Source organism: Pseudophryne corroboree, chromosome 7, assembly GCF_028390025.1.
Source record: "Pseudophryne corroboree isolate aPseCor3 chromosome 7, aPseCor3.hap2, whole genome shotgun sequence".
Classification (NCBI taxonomy): Eukaryota; Metazoa; Chordata; class Amphibia; order Anura; family Myobatrachidae; genus Pseudophryne; species Pseudophryne corroboree.
Window position 1 is genome coordinate 254,214,835 of NC_086450.1, and position 19,609 is coordinate 254,234,443.

The following is a 19,609-nucleotide window of genomic DNA, read 5'->3' on the forward strand; positions in this document are numbered from 1 at the left end:
GCGAAGAGGGTCAGTGAAACTGAGGGAAGGAAAGACGGAGTGGAGTTTGGCGGGAGGAAGGGTGAAGGGGAAAGAAGATGAGGAAGAAGGTTTTCAGCTAGTGATAAAAGGTGGGAAAAGAAAGAAAACAGTAATTAAGGAGGACTTATTATTAATTAATAGGTTTGAGGGAGTTCCCACTGATGAAGAGGAGGGGGAGGTGGTGAAGGAGAAGGGTGGGTTGGTGCTGAGGAAAAAGAAGGTAAGGAAAAGGAGGCAGAGAGAGAGGGGAAGTGGGGAAGGAGGAAAGAAGAAGAAGGAGAGGAAGGACAGTTGTAGGGAAAGTTCAGGCAGGGAATCAGAAAGTGAACTAGAATGGGACCCAGCAGGTTCATCCCTAGTGGGAAAAGAAAAAGTAGAATCAGAGATAGAGGAACTGAAGATGGAAGAAACAGAGGAGTCGCAAGAGGGGAATGGACAGTAGGTCTTGATAGAAAAGGAACCTCCTGTAAAGGATTCTATCCGGAAACCCCCGGATCCTGGTTCGGGTGTGGAGGGAGCCGGGATGAAAGAAGGAGAGGCTGTTGTAAGAATGGAATGTGGTGTTGGTGATGGTGGTGGAGGGGAGAAGTGAATAAGGATAATGGGTAGTGAAACTCAATCACCAAAGAAACATGGATCTCCACCCTATACGATGTGCCACGATTAATGTGGCTTCCGTTCTTTCCGATAAGGCTCGGTTTATGGCTTTTGATTTTTTTAACAACCAGGATTTTGATATTTTGTTTTTGCAGGAGACCCGGGTTAACAGGTTGGCGGCTCTCCACAAAGCCAAAAGCGAGTGGAGAGGTGGGCCCTCCTATTGATCTCTTGCGGCTGAGCCTTATGGTGGGGTGGCGGTACTTTTTGCCGGCATAGTAACTGTGCACAAGGTTATTGAGTTACAAATTGGAAGGTGTATGATCTTAGATGTCACCTTGAGAGGGCATGATCTGAGGCTGATCAATATTTATGGGCCCCAGAAAGCCTGGGATAGGAAATGCCTTTTCAAGAGGATCAAGCCATTTCTTTTTACGGCCCAGCAGGTTGTTTTTGGTGGCGATTTTAACGCCGTAGTTAGGCCAAAAGACAGGGGAGGAGCCAAAAAAGCCATGGGCTATGATTCAAATTATTTAGTATCAATGGTTAGACAGGCTGGTTTGGTTGATGTCCATATTCGGCACCATCCAGACCTCACGGGTTACACTTATTTTAGTGGTCAGAGTAGGACTAGAATAGATAGATTTTTTGTTAAAGAAACTTCCAAGACTTTGCCTTCACAGGTAAGGTTGGTAGAATTTTCGGATCACGGGTTCTTGACTTTTTCTTTGAATGCCTCAGTCGATCTCGAAAGGAAGGGGCCTATGGAGGCTGAACTCAGAGCTCTTAAAGGAAGAGAAGGTAAGACAATCTTTTAGGGAATTCTTCCAAGCACAGAAAACACTGTTGGAGGCAGGATGGAGTAGATTGGAGTGGTGGGAGGAGGTCAAAGAGAGGACCCGAAGGTTTTTCTAGTGGCTGGTAGTAAGGAAAAACTCTCTGCTCTGAGGAGGAAATTAGATTTTCTGATCTCTGAAAGAGGAGATGATGGGGAAATCTCCCGGGTGAAATCTCAGATGCAGCAGTTGCAGTATAGTCGACTTTCGTCTTTGATTCAGGAGAGGGATTATGGCAAGTACCACTCCCCGGATCCCTACCAGAATTGTAGGCAAAAGATCGAGTTAAAGGAAATCAGAGGTCTGATTGATGGAAAGGGTGTCGTGCAGGAGGGAAGTGAGGGCATCCTGGAAGTCATTAGAACCTATTACACTGATCTGCTGTCCGAGAAGGCACTTAGCAGAGAGAGGATGGAGGAATTTCTGGGGAGAATACCAGGGCTTGTGGAACTGGATGCCTCAATTGATTGCTTAGAGAGTGAGATATCTGTGGAGGAGGTCAGAGAAGCAATTGGCGGTTTAACATCAAAAAAGACACCTGGGCCAGATGGTTTGACAGCTGAATTCTATAAAGAATTCTCAGACGTCCTGGCACCTCGTCTCGTGGAGGAACTCCCTCCCTCCATGAGGCTTTCTGCGCTTATTTTACTCTCTAAGGGAAAGGACCCGGCTCGTATTGAGAATTGGCGCCCCATAGCACTTCTCGATACGGATAGGAAGGTGTTGGCAAAAATCATATTTAATAGGCTGATGGAATTTTCCGGGCAGTTGCTCTCTACTTCTCAGCATTGTACTGTGAAAGGTCGAAGCACATTTAGTGCTGTCCTTGGTGTCCGGGAGGCCATAGAGCGGTGCAGGGTTGAGAAGTGGGGGAAATACTTACTGGCATTGGATCAGTCCAAAGCTTTTGACGAGTCAACCATGAGTACCTCTGGACTTTGCTGGAAAGGTATGGCATTCCAGTTAAACTAGTCAATTGGCTACGTATATTGTACAACAAGGCCGAGAGCTTCCCGCTTGTTAATGGTTGGGTAGGGCCTGCCTTTGTGGTGAACTCTGGTGTCCGTCAGGGTTGCCCCCTGAGCCCTCTTCTTTACGTGTTTGCGATCGATCCTTTTATTCGGAGGATTGAGGACAGCATGGTGGGAGGGGTGCAGCTGGGCCAGGGAGAACCACTAAGGGTAATTGCCTATGCTGATGATGTCACAGTGGTTCTGTATTCAAATACAGAGGCCTGTGATGTGGACCAACTGATAGGCAAATACTCTGGAGCCTCGGGCTCCATGATAAATCAGGACAAGTGTGAAGCTTTCTGGATGGGGGAGGAAGGTAGAGAATTTGACCTTCCGGACAGCCTCCCCGTGGCCAGCCATCCAATTAAGATTCTAGGAATAAGATTCGACCAGGGCGATTATGCCACAGCAAATTGGGAAAGGATACTGGAAGAGGCGACCCGGAAAGTAAAAAGTTGGAGAGGATGGAAATTCTCCCTGAGGGAAAGGGTTGATTTGTGTAAAACCTATCTGATTCCATTGTTTTTATATGTCAGTTATGTATGTTTTTTGCCAGAACCACTGTGGTCTAAAATTGGCTCTTTGTTTTTCTTGCTGTTGTGGGGAAACAAAATGAATATGGTCAAGAGAGGCATTGCATGCAAACCGAGGACCAAGGGGGGACTGGATATGGTCAACCTGGTGGTGTTTTTTATAACAGCTTTTTTAAAAATGAATTTTGGGGGTCTGTTTTCAGAGAACCCCCCTCGGTGGGCAGACGGTTTTAGAGAATGGATATCTCCCTTCCTCACAGTATGGATAGAAGGAGGTCACTTGAGAAACTCTTGGCGTAGAAGAGGCCACCTCCCGATCTATGTGATCCAGTGCTTGAAAGTGATTGGGCGATGGGGCTTGGGAGTGGGGGAGTTAAGAGATCTCAGTAGGAAGGAGTTGGGGAAGAGGGACTTGCAAACTCACTTCCATGTCCCATTGGCCCTGAAGGATTGCCCAGAAACTGTATGTTTAGAAGGGATTTCTCTGATAAATTCTCAGAGGATCCCGTTGAAATTTAGGGACATCGCCTGGTTCTCATTCCAAGGGAAGCTCTATGTTAAGGGGAACCTGAAGTTTAGAAGATCCAATGATCGTGATTGTCCACGGGAGGAGTGTCAGGGTCAGGAGGAGAGTATGGACCATTTCTTGCTTCAGTGTCCTTTTAATATAAACATTTACAAAAGAGTGTCAAGAGCTCTAGGAATACCTTGTCTTTCTGGTTTGGATTACCAGGGATGGGCATATGGGGCATTCAAAGGGTATGAGGATTTTGATTTATGCACAATTTTTATGATAAGTCTAGCTGTCAGGTATCACTTACTTATGGAATGCACGGTGTCAGGTTTCATTGAGAAATAAAATCCTTCCCTGCGAAGTGGTGGAGGGCTTAATACTACATGAGGTGAAGCGGATGATGGAAATGGAGGAAGAGAGATTGGATGTCATCAGTTGGTCCCACTTGTGGCGCCAGCTGAAGCCCCCTTAGTGGGTGACGGAAAATTTCTAGCCTCCAGGTACTGGGAAAAACTTTTCTATAACTATCTCAATTTTAAGTTGAAATAGAATTTTGAGACTGGTTTTCTTTTATAAATGGTTGCACTGGGCAGCACTGGAAGTGCTGCCCAGATTATTATTGACTTATCGTTTAAATGTTGGTTTGTTCGGGATGAAAGTAGAGTAAATGGTATAAAAGGTGAGAGGATGGGTGGAATGAGAGTGGAGTGAATGGTGGTGGTGGGGAATGAAAGGAGGAGCGAGAGAGGAATGTATGGGCTCAAGAACAGGTGAAGGGGAAGCATGGAGGAAGAAGAGGAGGCTAATTGTGGTAAAAGAAAGTTTCTAAAGAAAATTGTTAGAGTTAAGGGAAAGTGTGAAGGGAATATGTAAAATGGGGGAAAATGTTAATAATAAATGGAAATTTTCTGTTATTGTTCAATTTTTTTTACTTTATTTATATGTTGTAAATTTGTAAATATGTAAATAAGATGTATGAAGGTTGCAATATTCAAATAAAAAACATTCCCAGTATATAGTAGTACAGTGCTGCATTGTGGTGACCACCAGTATATAGTAGTACAGTACAGTAGTTCACTGTTGTATCCTGCAGCTCAGTGTCAGACTCAGTTCTATTCTCCTGATCAGTGCTCAATATCTGTGCTGCTTTGTGGTGACTAGTAAACAGTAGTATAGTGCTGCATTGTGGTGACCACCAGTATATAGTAGTACAGTAAAGTAGTTCACTGCTGTATCTTGCAGCTTCGTGTCAGACTCAGTTCTAGTATCCTGATCAGTGCTCAATATCTGTGCTGCATTGTGGTGACCAGTATATAGTAGTACAGTGCTGCAATGTGTTGACCACCAGTATATAGTAGTACAGTACAGTAGTCGATTGCTGTATTTTGCAGCTCCATGTCAGACTCAGTTCTATTCTCCTGATCAGTGCTGCATTGTGGTGACCAGTATATAGTAGTACAGTGCTGCATTGTGGTGACCACCAGTATATAGTAGTACAGTATAGTAGTCCACTGCTGTATCTTGTAGCTCCGTGTCAGACTCAGTTCTAGTATCCTGATCAGTGCTCAATATCTGTGCTGCATTGTGGTGACCAGTATATAGTAGTACAGTGCTGCATTGTGGTGACCACCAGTATATAGTAGTACAGTACAGTAGTCCATTGCTGTATCTTGCAGCTCCGTGTCAGACTCAGTTTTATTCTCCTGATCAGTGCTCAATATCTGTGCTGCATTGTGGTGACCAGTATATAGTAGTAAAGTGCTGCATTTCGGTGACCACCAGTATATAGTAGTACAGTACAGTAGTCCATTGCTGTATCCTGCAGCTCCATGTCATACTCAGTTCTATTCTCCTGATCAGTGCTCAATATCTGTGCTGCATTGTGGTGACCAGTATATAGTAGTACAGTGCTACATTGTGTTGACCACCAGTATGTAGTAGTACAGTACAGTAGTCCACTGCTGTATCTTGCAGCTCAGTTTCAGACTCAGCTCTATTCTCCTGATCAGTGCTCAATATCTGTGCTGCATTGTGGTGACCAGTATATAGTAGTACAGTGCTGCATAGTGGTTACCACCAGTATATAGTAGTACAGTACAGTAGTCCAATGCTGTATCTTGCAGCTCCGTGTCAGACTCAGGTCTATTCTCCTGATCAGTGCTCAATATCTGTGCTACATTGTGGTGACCAGTATATAGTAGTACAGTGCTGCATTGTGGTGACCACCAGTATATAGTAGTACAGTAGTCCATTGCTTTATCTTGCAGCTCCATGTCAGACTCAGTTGTATTCTCCTGATCAGTGCTCAATATCTGTGCTGCATTGTGGTGACCAGTATATAGTAGTGCAGTGCTGCATTGTGGTGACCACCAGTATATAGTAGTACAGTACAGTAGTCCATTGCTGTATCCTGCAGCTCCATGTCATACTCAGTTCTATTCTCCGGATCAGTGCTCAATATCTGTGCTGCATTGTGGTGACCAGTATATAGTAGTACAGTGCTGCATTATGTTGACCACCAGTATGTAGTAGTACAGTACAGTAGTCCACTGCTGTATCTTGCAGCTCAGATTAAGACTCAGTTCTATTCTCCTGATCAGTGCTCAATATCTGTGCTGCATTGTGGTGACCAGTATATAGTAGTACAGTGCTGCATAGTGGTTACCACCAGTATATTGTAGTACAGTACAGTAGTCCAATGCTGTATCTTGCAGCTCCGTGCCAGACTTAGTTCTATTCTCCTGATCAATGCTCAATATCTGTGCTACATTGTGGTCACTAGTATATAGTAGTACAGTGCCTCATTGTGGTTACAACCAGTATATATTAGTACAGTACAGTAGTCCAATGCTGTATCTTGCAGCTCCGTGTCAGACTCAGTTCTATTCTCCTGATCAGTGCTCAATATCTGTACTGCATTGTGGTGACCAGTATATAGTAGTACAGTGCCGCATTGTGTTGACCACCAGTATGTAGTAGTACAGTAGTCCACTGCTGTATCTTGCAGCTCCGTGTCAGACTCAGTTCTATTCTTCTGATCAGTGCTCAATATCTGTGCTGCATTGTGGTGACCAGTATATAGTAGTACAGTGCTGCATTGTGTTGACCACCATTATATAGTAGTACAGTACTGTAGTTCACTGCTGTATCTTACAGCTCCATGTCAGAATCAGTTTTAGTCTCCTGATCAGTTCTCAATATCTGGGCTGCATTGTGGTGACCAGTATGTAGTAGTACAGTGCTGCATTGTGGTGACCACCAGTATATAGTAGTACAGTACAGTAGTCCAATGCTGTATCTTGCAGCTCCATGTCAGACTCAGTTCTATTCTCCTGATCAGTGCTCAATATCTGTGCTGCATTGTGGTGACCAGTATATAGAGGTACAGTGCTGCATTGTGGTGACCACCAGTATATAGTAGTACAGTACAGTAGTCCATTGCTGTATCTTGCAGCTCCGTGTCAGATTCAGTTTTATTCTCCTGATCAGTGCTCAATATCTGTGCTGCATTGTGGTGACCAGTAAATAGTAGTACAGTGCTGCATTTCGGTGACCACCAGTATATAGTAGTACATACAGTAGTCCATTGCTGTATCTTGCAGCTCCATGTCAGATTCAGTTTTATTCTCCTGATCAGTGCTCAATATCTGTGCTGTATTGTGGTGACCAGTATATAGTAGTACAGTGCTGCATTGTGTTGAACACCAGTATGTAGTAGTACAGTACAGTAGTCCACTGCTGTATCTTGCAGCTCCGTTTCAGACTCAGTTCTATTCTCCTGATCAGTGCTCAATATCTGTGCTGCATTGTGGTGACCAGTATATAGTAATACAGTGCTGCATTGTGGTTATCACCAGTATTTAGTAGTACAGTAGTCCACTGCTGTATCATGCAGCTCCGTGTCAGACTCAGTTCTATTCTACTGATCAGTGTGCAATATCTGTGCTGCATTGTGGTGACCAGTATATAGTAGTACAGTGCTGCATTGTGTTGACCACCAGTATGTAGTAGTACAGTAGTCCACTGCTGTATCTTGCAGCTCCGTGTCAGACTCAGTTCTATTCTCCTGATCAGTGCTCAATATCTGTGCTGCATTGTGGTGACCAGTATATAGTAATACAGTGCTGCATTGTGGTTACAACCAGTATATAGTAGTACAGTACAGTAGTCCAATGCTGTATCTTGCAGCTCCATGTCAGACTCAGTTCTATTCTCCCGATCAGTGCTCAATATCTGTGCTGCATTGTAGTGACCAGTATATAGTAGTACAGTGCTGCATTGTGGTTACCACCAGTATATAGTAGTACAGTACAGTAGTCAAATGCTGTATCTTGCAGCTCCGTGTCAGACTCAGTTCTATTCTCCTGATCAGTGCTCAATATCTGTGCTGCATTGTGGTGACTAGTATATAGTAGTACAGTGCCTCATTGTGGTTACCACCAGTATATATTAGTACAGTACAGTAGTCCAATGCTGTATCTTGCAGCTCCGTGTCAGACTCAGTTCTATTCTCCGGATCAGTGCTCAATATCTGTGCTGCATTGTGGTGACTAGTATATAGTAGTATAGTGCCTCATTGTAATTACCACCAGTATTTAGTAGTACAGTACAGTGGTCCAATGCTGTATCATTCAGCTCCGTGTCAGACTCAGTTCTATTCTACTGATCAGTGCGCAATATCTGTGCTGCATTGTGGTGACCAGTATATAGTAGTACAGTGCTGCATATTGTTGACCACCAGTATGTAGTAGTAGAGTACAGTAGTCCACTGCTGTATCTTGCAGCTCAGTTTCAGACTCAGCTCTATTCTCCTGATCAGTGCTCAATATCTGTGCTGCATCGTGGTGACCAGTATATAGTAGTACAGTGCTGCATAGTGGTTACCACCAGTATATAGTAGTACAGTACAGTAGTCCAATGCTTTATCTTGCAGCTCCATGTCTTATCTTGCAGCTCCATGTCAGACTCAGTTGTATTCTCCTGATCAGTGCTCAATATCTGTGCTGCATTGTGGTGACCAGTATATAGTAGTACAGTGCTGCATTGTGGTGGCCACCAGTATATAGTAGTACAGTACAGTAGTACATTGCTGTATCCTGCAGCTCCATATCATACTCAGTTCTATTCTCCGGATCAGTGCTCAATATCTGTGCTGCATTGTGGTGACCAGTATACAGTAGTACAGTGCTGCATTATGTTGACCACCAGTATGTAGTAGTACAGTTCAGTAGGCCACTGCTGTATCTTGCAGCTCAGTTTAAGACTCAGTTCTATTCTCCTGATCAGTGCTCAATATCTGTGCTGCATTGTGGTGACCAGTATATAGTAGTACAGTGCTACATAGTGGTTACCACCAGTATATAGTAGTACAGTACAGTGGTCCAATGCTGTATCTTGCAGCTCCGTGCCAGACTCAGTTCTATTCTCCTGATCAATGCTCAATATCTGTGCTACATTGTGGTGACTAGTATATAGTAGTACAGTGCCGCATTGTGTTGACAAACAGTATGTAGTAGTACAGTAGTCCACTGCTGTATCTTGCAGCTCCGTGTCAGACTCAGTTCTATTCTTCTGATCAGTGCTCAATATCTGTGCTGCATTGTAGTGACCAGTATATAGTAGTACAGTGCTGCATTGTGGTGACCACCAGTATATAGTAGTACAGTACAGTAGTCCACTGCTGTATCTTACACTCCATGTCAGACTCAGTTTTAGTCTCCTGATCAGTTCTCAATATCTGTGCTGCATTGTGGTGACTAGTATGTAGTAGTAGTACAGTGCTGCATTGTGGTGACCACCAGTATATAGTAGTACAGTACAGTAGTCCAATGCTGTATCTTGCAGCTCCATGTCAGACTCAGTTCTATTCTAATGATCGGTGCTCAATATCTGTGCTGCATTGTGGTGACCAGTATATAGTAGTACAGTGCTGCATTGTGGTGACCACCAGTATATAGTAGTACAGTACAGTAGTCCACTGCTGTATCTTGCAGCTCCATGTCAGACTCAGTTGTATTCTCCTGATCAGTGCTCAATATCTGTGCTGCATTGTAGTGACCAGTATATAGTAGTACAGTGCTGCATTGTGGTGACCACCAGTATATAGTAGTACAGTACAGTAGTCCACTGCTGTATCTTACACTCCATGTCAGACTCAGTTTTAGTCTCCTGATCAGTTCTCAATATCTGTGCTGCATTGTGGTGACTAGTATGTAGTAGTAGTACAGTGCTGCATTGTGGTGACCACCAGTATATAGTAGTACAGTACAGTAGTCCAATGCTGTATCTTGCAGCTCCATGTCAGACTCAGTTCTATTCTAATGATCAGTGCTCAAAATCTGTGCTGCATTGTGGTGACCAGTATATAGTAGTACAGTGCTGCATTGTGGTTACCACCAGTATATAGTAGTACAGTACAGTAGTCCAATGCTGTATCTTGCAGCTCCGTGTCAGACTCAGTTCTATTCTCCTGATCAGTGCTCAATATCTGTGCTGCATTGTGGTGACTAGTATATAGTAGTACAGTGCCTCATTGTGGTTGCCACCAGTATATATTAGTATAGTACAATAGTCCAATGCTGTATCTTGCAGCTCCGTGCCAGACTCAGTTCTATTCTCCTGATCAGTGCTCAATATCTGTGCTGCATTGTGGTGACTAGTATATAGTAGTACAGTGCCTCATTGTGGTTACCACCAGTATTTAGTAGTACAGTACAGTAGTCCAATGCTGTATCATTCAGCTCCGTGTCAGACTCAGTTCTATTCTACTGATCAGTGCGCAATATCTGTGCTGCATTGTGGTGACCAGTATATAGTAGTACAGTGCTGCATAGTGTTGACCACCAGTATGTAGTAGTACAGTAGTCCACTGCTGTATCTTGCAGCTCAGTGTCAGACTCAGTTTTATTCTCCTGATCAGTGCTCAATATCTGTGCTGCATTGTGGTGACCAGTACATAGTAGTACAGTGCTGCATTGTGGTTACCACCAGTATATAGTAGTACAGTACAGTAGATCAATGCTGTATCTTGCAGCTCCGTGTCAGACTCAGTTCTATTCTCCTGATCAGTGTTCAATATATGTGCTGCATTGTGGTGACCAGTAAATAGTAGTACAGTGCTGCAGTGTGGTGACAACCAGTATATAGTAGTACAGTACAGTAATCCATTCCTGTATCTTGAAGCTCCGTGTCAGACTCAATTTTATTCTCCTGATCAGTGCTCAATATCTGTGCTGCATTGTGGTGACCAGTATATAGTAATACAGTGCTGCATTGTGGTTACCACCAGTATTTAGTAGTACAGTAGTCCAATGCTGTATCATGCAGCTACGTGTCAGACTCAGTTCTATTCTACTGATCAGTGTGCAATATCTGTGCTGCATTGTGGTGACCAGTATATATTAGTACAGTGCTGCATTGTGTTGACCACCAGTATGTAGTAGTACAGTAGTCCACTGCTGTATCTTGCAGCTCCGTGTCAGACTCAGTTCTATTCTCCTGATCAGTGCTCAATATCTGTGCTGCATTGTTGTGACTAGTATATAGTAGTACAGTGCCTCATTGTGGTTGCCACCAGTATATATTAGTATAGTACAGTAGTCCAATGCTGTATCTTGCAGCTCCGTGCCAGACTCAGTTCTATTCTCCTGATCAGTGCGCAATATCTGTGCTGCATTGTGGTGACCAGTATATAGTAGTACAGTGCTGCATAGTGTGGACCACCAGTATGTAGTAGTACAGTAGTCCACTGCTGTATCTTGCAGCTCAGTGTCAGACTCAGTTCTATTCTCCTGATCAGTGCTCAATATCTGTGCTGCATTGTGGTGACTAGTACATAGTAGTACAGTGCTGCATTGTGGTTACCACCAGTATATAGTAGTACAGTACAGTAGATCAATGCTGTATCTTGCAGCTCCGTGTCAGACTCAGTTCTATTCTCCTGATCAGTGTTCAATATATGTGCTGCATTGTGGTGACCAGTAAATAGTAGTACAGTGCTGCATTGTGGTGACAACCAGTATATAGTAGTACAGTACAGTAGTCCATTCCTGTATCTTGCAGCTCCGTGTCAGACTCAGTTTTATTCTCCTGATCAGTGCTCAATATCTTTGCTGCATTGTGGTGACCAGTATATAGAGGTACAGTGCTGCATTTCGGTGACCACCAGTATATAGTAGTACATTCAGTAGTCCAATGCTGTATCTTGCAGCTCCATGTCATACTCATTTCTCTTCTCCTGATCAGTGATCAATATCTGTGCTGTATTGTGGTGACCAGTATATAGTAGTACAGTGCTGCATTGTGTTGACCACCAGTATGTAGTAGTACAGTACAGTAGTCCAATGCTGTATCTTGCAGCTCCGTGTCAGACTCAGTTATATTCTCCTGATCAGTGCTCAATATCTGTGCTGCATTGTGATGACCATTATATAGTAGTACAGTGCTGCATTGTGGTTACCACCAGTATTTAGTAGTACAGTACAGTAGTTCAATACTGTATCATGCAGCTCCATGTCAGACTCAGTTCTATTCTCCTGATCAGTGCTCAATATCTGTGCTGCATTGTAGTGACCAGTATATAGTAGTACAGTGCTGCATTGTGGTTACCACCAGTATATAGTAGTACAGTACAGTAGTCAAATGCTGTATAATGCAGCTCCGTGTCAGACTCAGTTCTATTCTTCTGATCAGTGCTCAATATCTGTACTGCATTGTGGTGACTAGTATATAGTAGTACAGTGCCTCATTGTGGTTACCACCAGTATATATTAGTACAGTACAGTAGTCCAATGCTGTATCTTGCAGCTCCGTGCCAGACTCAGTTCTATTCTCCTGATCAGTGCTGAATATCTGTGCTGCATTGTGGTGACTAGTATATAGTAGTACAGTACCTCATTGTGGTTACCACCAGTATTTAGTAGTACAGTACAGTAGTCCAATGCTGTATCATTCAGCTCCGTGTCAGACTCAGTTCTATTCTACTGATCAGTGCGCAATATCTGAGCTGCATTGTGGTGACCAGTATATAGTAGTACAGTGCTGTATAGTGTTGACCACCAGTATGTAGTAGTACAGTAGTCCACTGCTGTATCTTGAAGCTCAGTGTCAGACTCAGTTCTATTCTCCTGATCAGTGCTCAATATATGTGCTGCATTGTGGTGACCAGTACATAGTAGTACAGTGCTGCATTGTGGTTACCACCAGTATATAGTAGTACAGTACAGTACAGTAGATCAATGCTGTATCTTGCAGCTCCGTGTCAGACTCAGTTCTATTCTCCTGATCAGTGTTCAATATATGTGCTGCATTGTGGTGACCAGTAAATAGTAGTACAGTGCTGCATTGTGGTGACAACCAGTATATAGTAGTACACTACAGTAGTCCATTCCTGTATCTTGCAGCTCCATGTCAGACTCATTTTTATTCTCCTGATCAGTGCTCAATATCTGTGCTGCATTGTTTTGACCAGTATATAGTAGTACAGTGCTGCATTTCGATAACCACCAGTATATAGTAGTACATACAGTAGTCCAATGCTGTATCTTGCAGCTCCGTGTCAGACTCAGTTCTATTCTCCTGATCAGTGCTCAACATCTGTGCTGCATTGTGGTGTCCAGTATATAGTAGTACAGTGCTGCATTGTGATGACCACCAGTATATAGTAGTACAGTAGTCCATTGCTTTATCTTGCAGCTCCATGTCAGAATCAGTTGTATTCTCATGATCAGTGCTCAATATCTGTGCTGCATTGTGATGACCAGTATATAGTAGTACAGTGCTGCATTGTGGTGACCACCAGTATATAGTAGTACAGTACAGTAGTCCATTGCTGTATCCTGCAGCTCCATGTCATACTCAGTTCTATTCTCCGGATCAGTGCTCAATATCTGTGCTGCATTGTGGTGACCAGTATATAGTAGTACAGTGCTGCATTATGTTGACCACCAGTATGTAGTAGTACAGTACAGTAGTCCACTGCTGTATCTTGCAGCTCAGATTAAGACTCAGTTCTATTCTCCTGATCAGTGCTCAATATCTGTGCTGCATTGTGGTGACCAGTATATAGTAGTACAGTGCTGCATATTGGTTACCACCAGTATATAGTAGTACAGTACAGTAGTCCAATGCTGTATCTTGCAGCTCCGTGCCAGACTCAGTTCTATTCTCCTGATCAATGCTCAATATCTGTGCTACATTGTGGTGACTAGTATATAGTAGTACAGTGCCTCATTGTGGTTACCACCAGTATATATTAGTACAGTACAGTAGTCCAATGCTGTATCTTGCAGCTCCGTGTCAGACTCAGTTCTATTCTCCTGATCAGTGCTCAATATCTGTACTGCATTGTGGTGATCAGTATATAGTAGTACAGTGCCGCATTGTGTTGACCACCAGTATGTAGTAGTACAGTAGTCCACTGCTGTATCTTGCAGCTCCGTGTCAGACTCAGTTCTATTCTTCTGATCAGTGCTCAATATCTGTGCTGCATTGTGGTGACCAGTATATAGTAGTACAGTGCTGCATTGTGGTGACCACCAGTATATAGTAGTACAGTACAGTAGTCCACTGCTGTATCTTGCAGCTCCATGTCAGACCCAGTTGTATTCTCCTGATCAGTGCTCAATATCTTTGCTGCATTGTGGTGACCAGTATATAGAGGTACAGTGCTGCATTGTGGTGACCACCAGTATATAGTAGTACAGTACAGTAGTCCATTGCTGTATCTTGCAGCTCCGTGTCAGATTCAGTTTTATTCTCCTGATCAGTGCTCAATATCTGTGCTGCATTGTGGTGACCAGTAAATAGTAGTACAGTGCTGCATTTCGGTGACCACCAGTATATAGTAGTACATACAGTAGTCCATTGCTGTATCTTGCAGCTCCATGTCATACTCAATTTTATTCTCCTGATCAGTGCTCAATATCTGTGCTGTATTGTGGTGACCAGTATATAGTAGTACAGTGCTGCATTGTGTTGAACACCAGTATGTAGTAGTACAGTACAGTAGTCCACTGCTGTATTTTGCAGCTCCGTTTCAGACTCAGTTCTATTCTCCTGATCAGTGCTCAATATCTGTGCTGCATTGTGGTGACCAGTATATAGTAATACAGTGCTGCATTGTGGTTACCACCAGTATTTAGTAGTACAGTAGTCCAATGCTGTATCATGCAGCTCCGTGTCAGACTCAGTTCTATTCTCCTGATCAGTGTGCAATATCTATGCTGCATTGTGGTGACCAGTATATAGGAGTACAGTGCTGCATTATGTTGACCACCAGTATGTAGTAGTACAGTACAGTAGTCCACTGCTGTATCTTGCAGCTCAGATTAAGACTCAGTTCTATTCTCCTGATCAGTGCTCAATATCTGTGCTGCATTGTGGTGACCAGTATATAGTAGTACAGTGCTGCATAGTGGTTACCACCAGTATATAGTAGTACAGTACAGTAGTCCAATGCTGTATCTTGCAGCTCCGTGCCAGACTCAGTTCTATTCTCCTGATCAATGCTCAATATCTGTGCTACATTGTGGTGACTAGTATATAGTAGTACAGTGCCTCATTGTGGTTACCACCAGTATATATTAGTACAGTACAGTAGTCCAATGCTGTATCTTGCAGCTCCGTGTCAGACTCAGTTCTATTCTCCTGATCAGTGCTCAATATCTGTACTGCATTGTGGTAACCAGTATATAGTAGTACAGTGCCGCATTGTGTTGACCACCAGTATGTAGTAGTACAGTAGTCCACTGCTGTATCTTGCAGCTCCGTGTCAGACTCAGTTCTATTCTTCTGATCAGTGCTCAATATCTGTGCTGCATTGTGGTGACCAGTATATAGTAGTACAGTGCTGCATTGTGGTGACCACCAGTATATAGTAGTACAGTACAGTAGTCCACTGCTGTATCTTACAGCTCCATGTCAGACTCAGTTTTAGTCTCCTGATCAGTTCTCAATATCTGTGCTGCATTGTGGTGATCAGTATGTAGTAGTACAGTGCTGCATTGTGGTGACCACCAGTATATAGTAGTACAGTACAGTAGTCCAATGCTGTATCTTGCAGCTCCATGTCAGACTCAGTTGTATTCTCCTGATCAGTGCTCAATATCTTTGCTGCATTGTGGTGACCAGTATATAGAGGTACAGTGCTGCATTGTGGTGACCACCAGTATATAGTAGTACAGTACAGTAGTCCATTGCTGTATCTTGCAGCTCCGTGTCAGACTCAGTTTTATTCTCCTAATCAGTGCTCAATATCTGTGCTGCATTGTGGTGACCAGTAAATAGTAGTACAGTGCTGCATTTCGGTGACCACCAGTATATAGTAGTACATACAGTAGTCCATTGCTGTATCTTGCAGCTCCATGTCATACTCAATTTTATTCTCCTGATCAGTGCTCAATATCTGTGCTGTATTGTGGTGACCAGTATATAGTAGTACAGTGCTGCATTGTGTTGAACACCAGTATGTAGTAGTACAGTACAGTAGTCCACTGCTGTATCTTGCAGCTCCGTTTCAGACTCAGTTCTATTCTCCTGATCAGTGCTCAATATCTGTGCTGCATTGTGGTGACCAGTATATAGTAATACAGTGCTGCATTGTGGTTACCACCAGTATTTAGTAGTACAGTAGTCCAATGCTGTATCATGCAGCTCCGTGTCAGACTCAGTTCTATTCTACTGATCAGTGTGCAATATCTATGCTGCATTGTGGTGACCAATATATAGTAGTACAGTGCTGCATTGTGTTGACCACCAGTATGTAGTAGTACAGAAGTCCACTGCTGTATCTTGCAGCTCAGTGTCAGACTCAGTTCTATTCTCCTGATCAGTGCTCAATATCTGTGCTGCATTGTGGTGACCAGTATATAGTAGTACAGTGCTGCATTGTGGTTACTACCAGTATATAGTAGTACAGTACAGTAGTCCAATGCTGTATCTTGCAGCTCCATGTCAGACTCAGTTCTATTCTCCTGATCAGTGCTCAATATCTGTGCTGCATTGTGGTGACCAGTATATAGAGGTACAGTGCTGCATTGCGGTGACCACCAGTATATAGTAGTACAGTACAGTAGTCCATTGCTGTATCTTGCAGCTCCGTGTCAGATTCAGTTTTATTCTCCTGATCAGTGCTCAATATCTGTGCTGCATTGTGGTGACCAGTAAATAGTAGTACAGTGCTGCATTTCGGTGACCACCAGTATATAGTAGTACATACAGTAGTCCAATGCTGTATCATTCAGCTCCGTGTCAGACTCCGTTCTATTCAACTGATCAGTGCGCAATATCTGTGCTGCATTGTGGTGACCAGTATGTAGTAGTACAGTGCCTCATTGTGGTTACCACCAGTATATATTAGTACAGTACACTAGTCCAATGCTGTATCTTGCAGCTCCGTGTCAGACTCAGTTTTATTCTCCTGATCAGTGCTCAATATCTGTACTGCATTGTGGTGACCAGTATATAGTAGTACAGTGCCGCATTGTGTTGACCACCAGTATGTAGTAGTACAGTAGTCCACTGCTGTATCTTGCAGCTCCGTGTCAGACTCAGTTCTATTCTTCTGATCAGTGCTCAATATCTGTGCTGCATTGTGGTGACCAGTAAATAGTAGTACAGTGCTGCATTTCGGTGACCACCAGTATATAGTAGTACATACAGTAGTCCATTGCTGTATCTTGCAGCTCCATGTCATACTCAATTTTATTCTCCTGATCAGTGCTCAATATCTGTGCTGTATTGTGGTGACCAGTATATAGTAGTACAGTGCTGCATTGTGTTGAACACCAGTATGTAGTAGTACAGTACAGTACAGTAGTCCACTGCTGTATCTTGCAGCTCCGTTTCAGACTCAGTTCTATTCTCCTGATCAGTGCTCAATATCTGTGCTGCATTGTGGTGACCAGTATATAGTAATACAGTGCTGCATTGTGGTTACCACCAGTATTTAGTAGTACAGTAGTCCAATGCTGTATCATGCAGCTCCGTGTCAGACTCAGTTCTATTCTACTGATCAGTGTGCAATATCTATGCTGCATTGTGGTGACCAGTATATAGTAGTACAGTGCTGCATTGTGTTGACCACCAGTATGTAGTAGTACAGTAGTCCACTGCTGTATCTTGCAGCTCCGTGTCAGACTCAGTTCTATTCTCCTGATCAGTGCTCAATATCTGTGCTGTATTGTGGCGACCAGTATATAGTAGTACAGTGCTGCATTGTGTTGACCACCAGTATGTAGTAGTACAGTACAGTACAGTAGTCCAATGCTGTATCTTGCAGCTCCGTTTCAGACTCAGTTCTATTCTCCTGATCAGTGCTCAATATCTGTGCTGCATTGTGGTGACCAGCATATAGTAGTACAGTGCTGCATAGTGGTTACCACCAGTATATAGTAGTACAGTACAGTAGTCCAATGCTGTATCTTGCAGCTCCGTGTCAGACTCAGTTCTATTCTCCTGATCAGTGCTCAATATCTGTGCTGCATTGTGATGACCAGTATATAGTAGTACAGTGCTGCATTGTGGTTACCACCAGTATTTAGTAGTACAGTACAGTAGTTCAATGCTGTATCATGCAGCTCCGTGTCAGACTCAGTTCTATTCTACTGATCAGTGCGTAATATCTGTGCTGCATTCTGGTGACCAGTATATATTAGTACAGTGCTGCATTGTGTTGACCACCAGTATGTAGTAGTACAGTAGTCCACTGCTGTATCTTGCAGCTCAGTGTCAGACTCAGTTCTATTCTCCTGATCAGTGCTCAATATCTGTGCTGCATTGTGGTGACCAGTATATAGTAGTACAGTGCTGCATTGTGGTGACCACCAGTATATAGTAGTACAGTACAGTAGTCCATTGCTGTATCTTGCAGCTCCGTGTCAGACTCAGTTTTATTCTCCTGATCAGTGCTCAATATCTGTGCTGCATTGTGGTGACCAGTATATAGTAGTACAGTGCTGCATTGTGGTGACCACCAGTATATAGTAGTACAGTAGTCCACTGTTGTATCCTGCAGCTCCGTGTCAGACTCAGTTCTATTCTCCTGATCAGTTCTCAATATCTGTGCTGCATTGTGGTGACCAGTATATAGTAGTACAGTGCTGCATTGTGATGACCACCAGTATATAGTAGTACATACAGTAGTCCATTGCTGTATCTTGCAGCTCCATGTCAGACTCAGTTCTATTCTCCTGATCAGTGCTCAATATCTGTGCTGCATTGTGGTGACCAGTATATAGTAGTACAGTGCTGCATTGTGTTGACCACCAGTATGTAGTAGTACAGTACAGTACAGTACAGTACAGTACAGTTCAGTAGTCCACTGCTGTATCTTGCAGCTCCGTTTCAGACTCAGTTCTATACTCCTGGTCAGTGCTCAATATCTGTGCTGCATTGTGGTGACCAGTATATAGTAGTACAGTGCTGCATAGTGGTTACCACCAGTATATAGTAGTACAGTACAGTAGTCCAATACTGTATTTTTCAGCTCCGTGTCAGACTCAGTTCTATTCTCCTGATCAGTGCTCAATATCTGTGCTGCATTGTGGTGACCAGTATATCGTAGTACAGTGTTGCATAGTGGTTACCACCAGTATATAGTGGTATAGCACAGTAGTCCAATGCTGTATCTTGCACCTCCGTGCCAGACTCAGTTCTATTCTCCTGATCAGTGCTCAATATCTGTGCTGCATTGTGGTGACTAGTATATAGTAGTACAGTGCCTCATTGTGGTTACCACCAGTATTTAGTAGTACAGTACAGTAGTCCAATGCTGTATAATGCAGCTCCGTGTCAGACTCAGTTCTATTCTCCTGATCAGTGCTCAATATCTGTGCTGCATTGTGGTGAGCAGTATATAGTAGTACAGTGCTGCATTGTGGTGACCACCAGTATATAGTAGTACAGTACAGTAGTCCATTGCTGTATCTTGCAGCTCCGTGTCAGACTCAGTTTTATTCTCCTGATCAGTCCTCAATATCTGTCCTGCATTGTGGTGACCAGTATATAGTAGTACAGTGCTGCATTTCGGTGACCACCACTATATAGTAGTACATACAGTAGTCCATTGCTGTATCTTGCAGCTCCATGTCATACTCA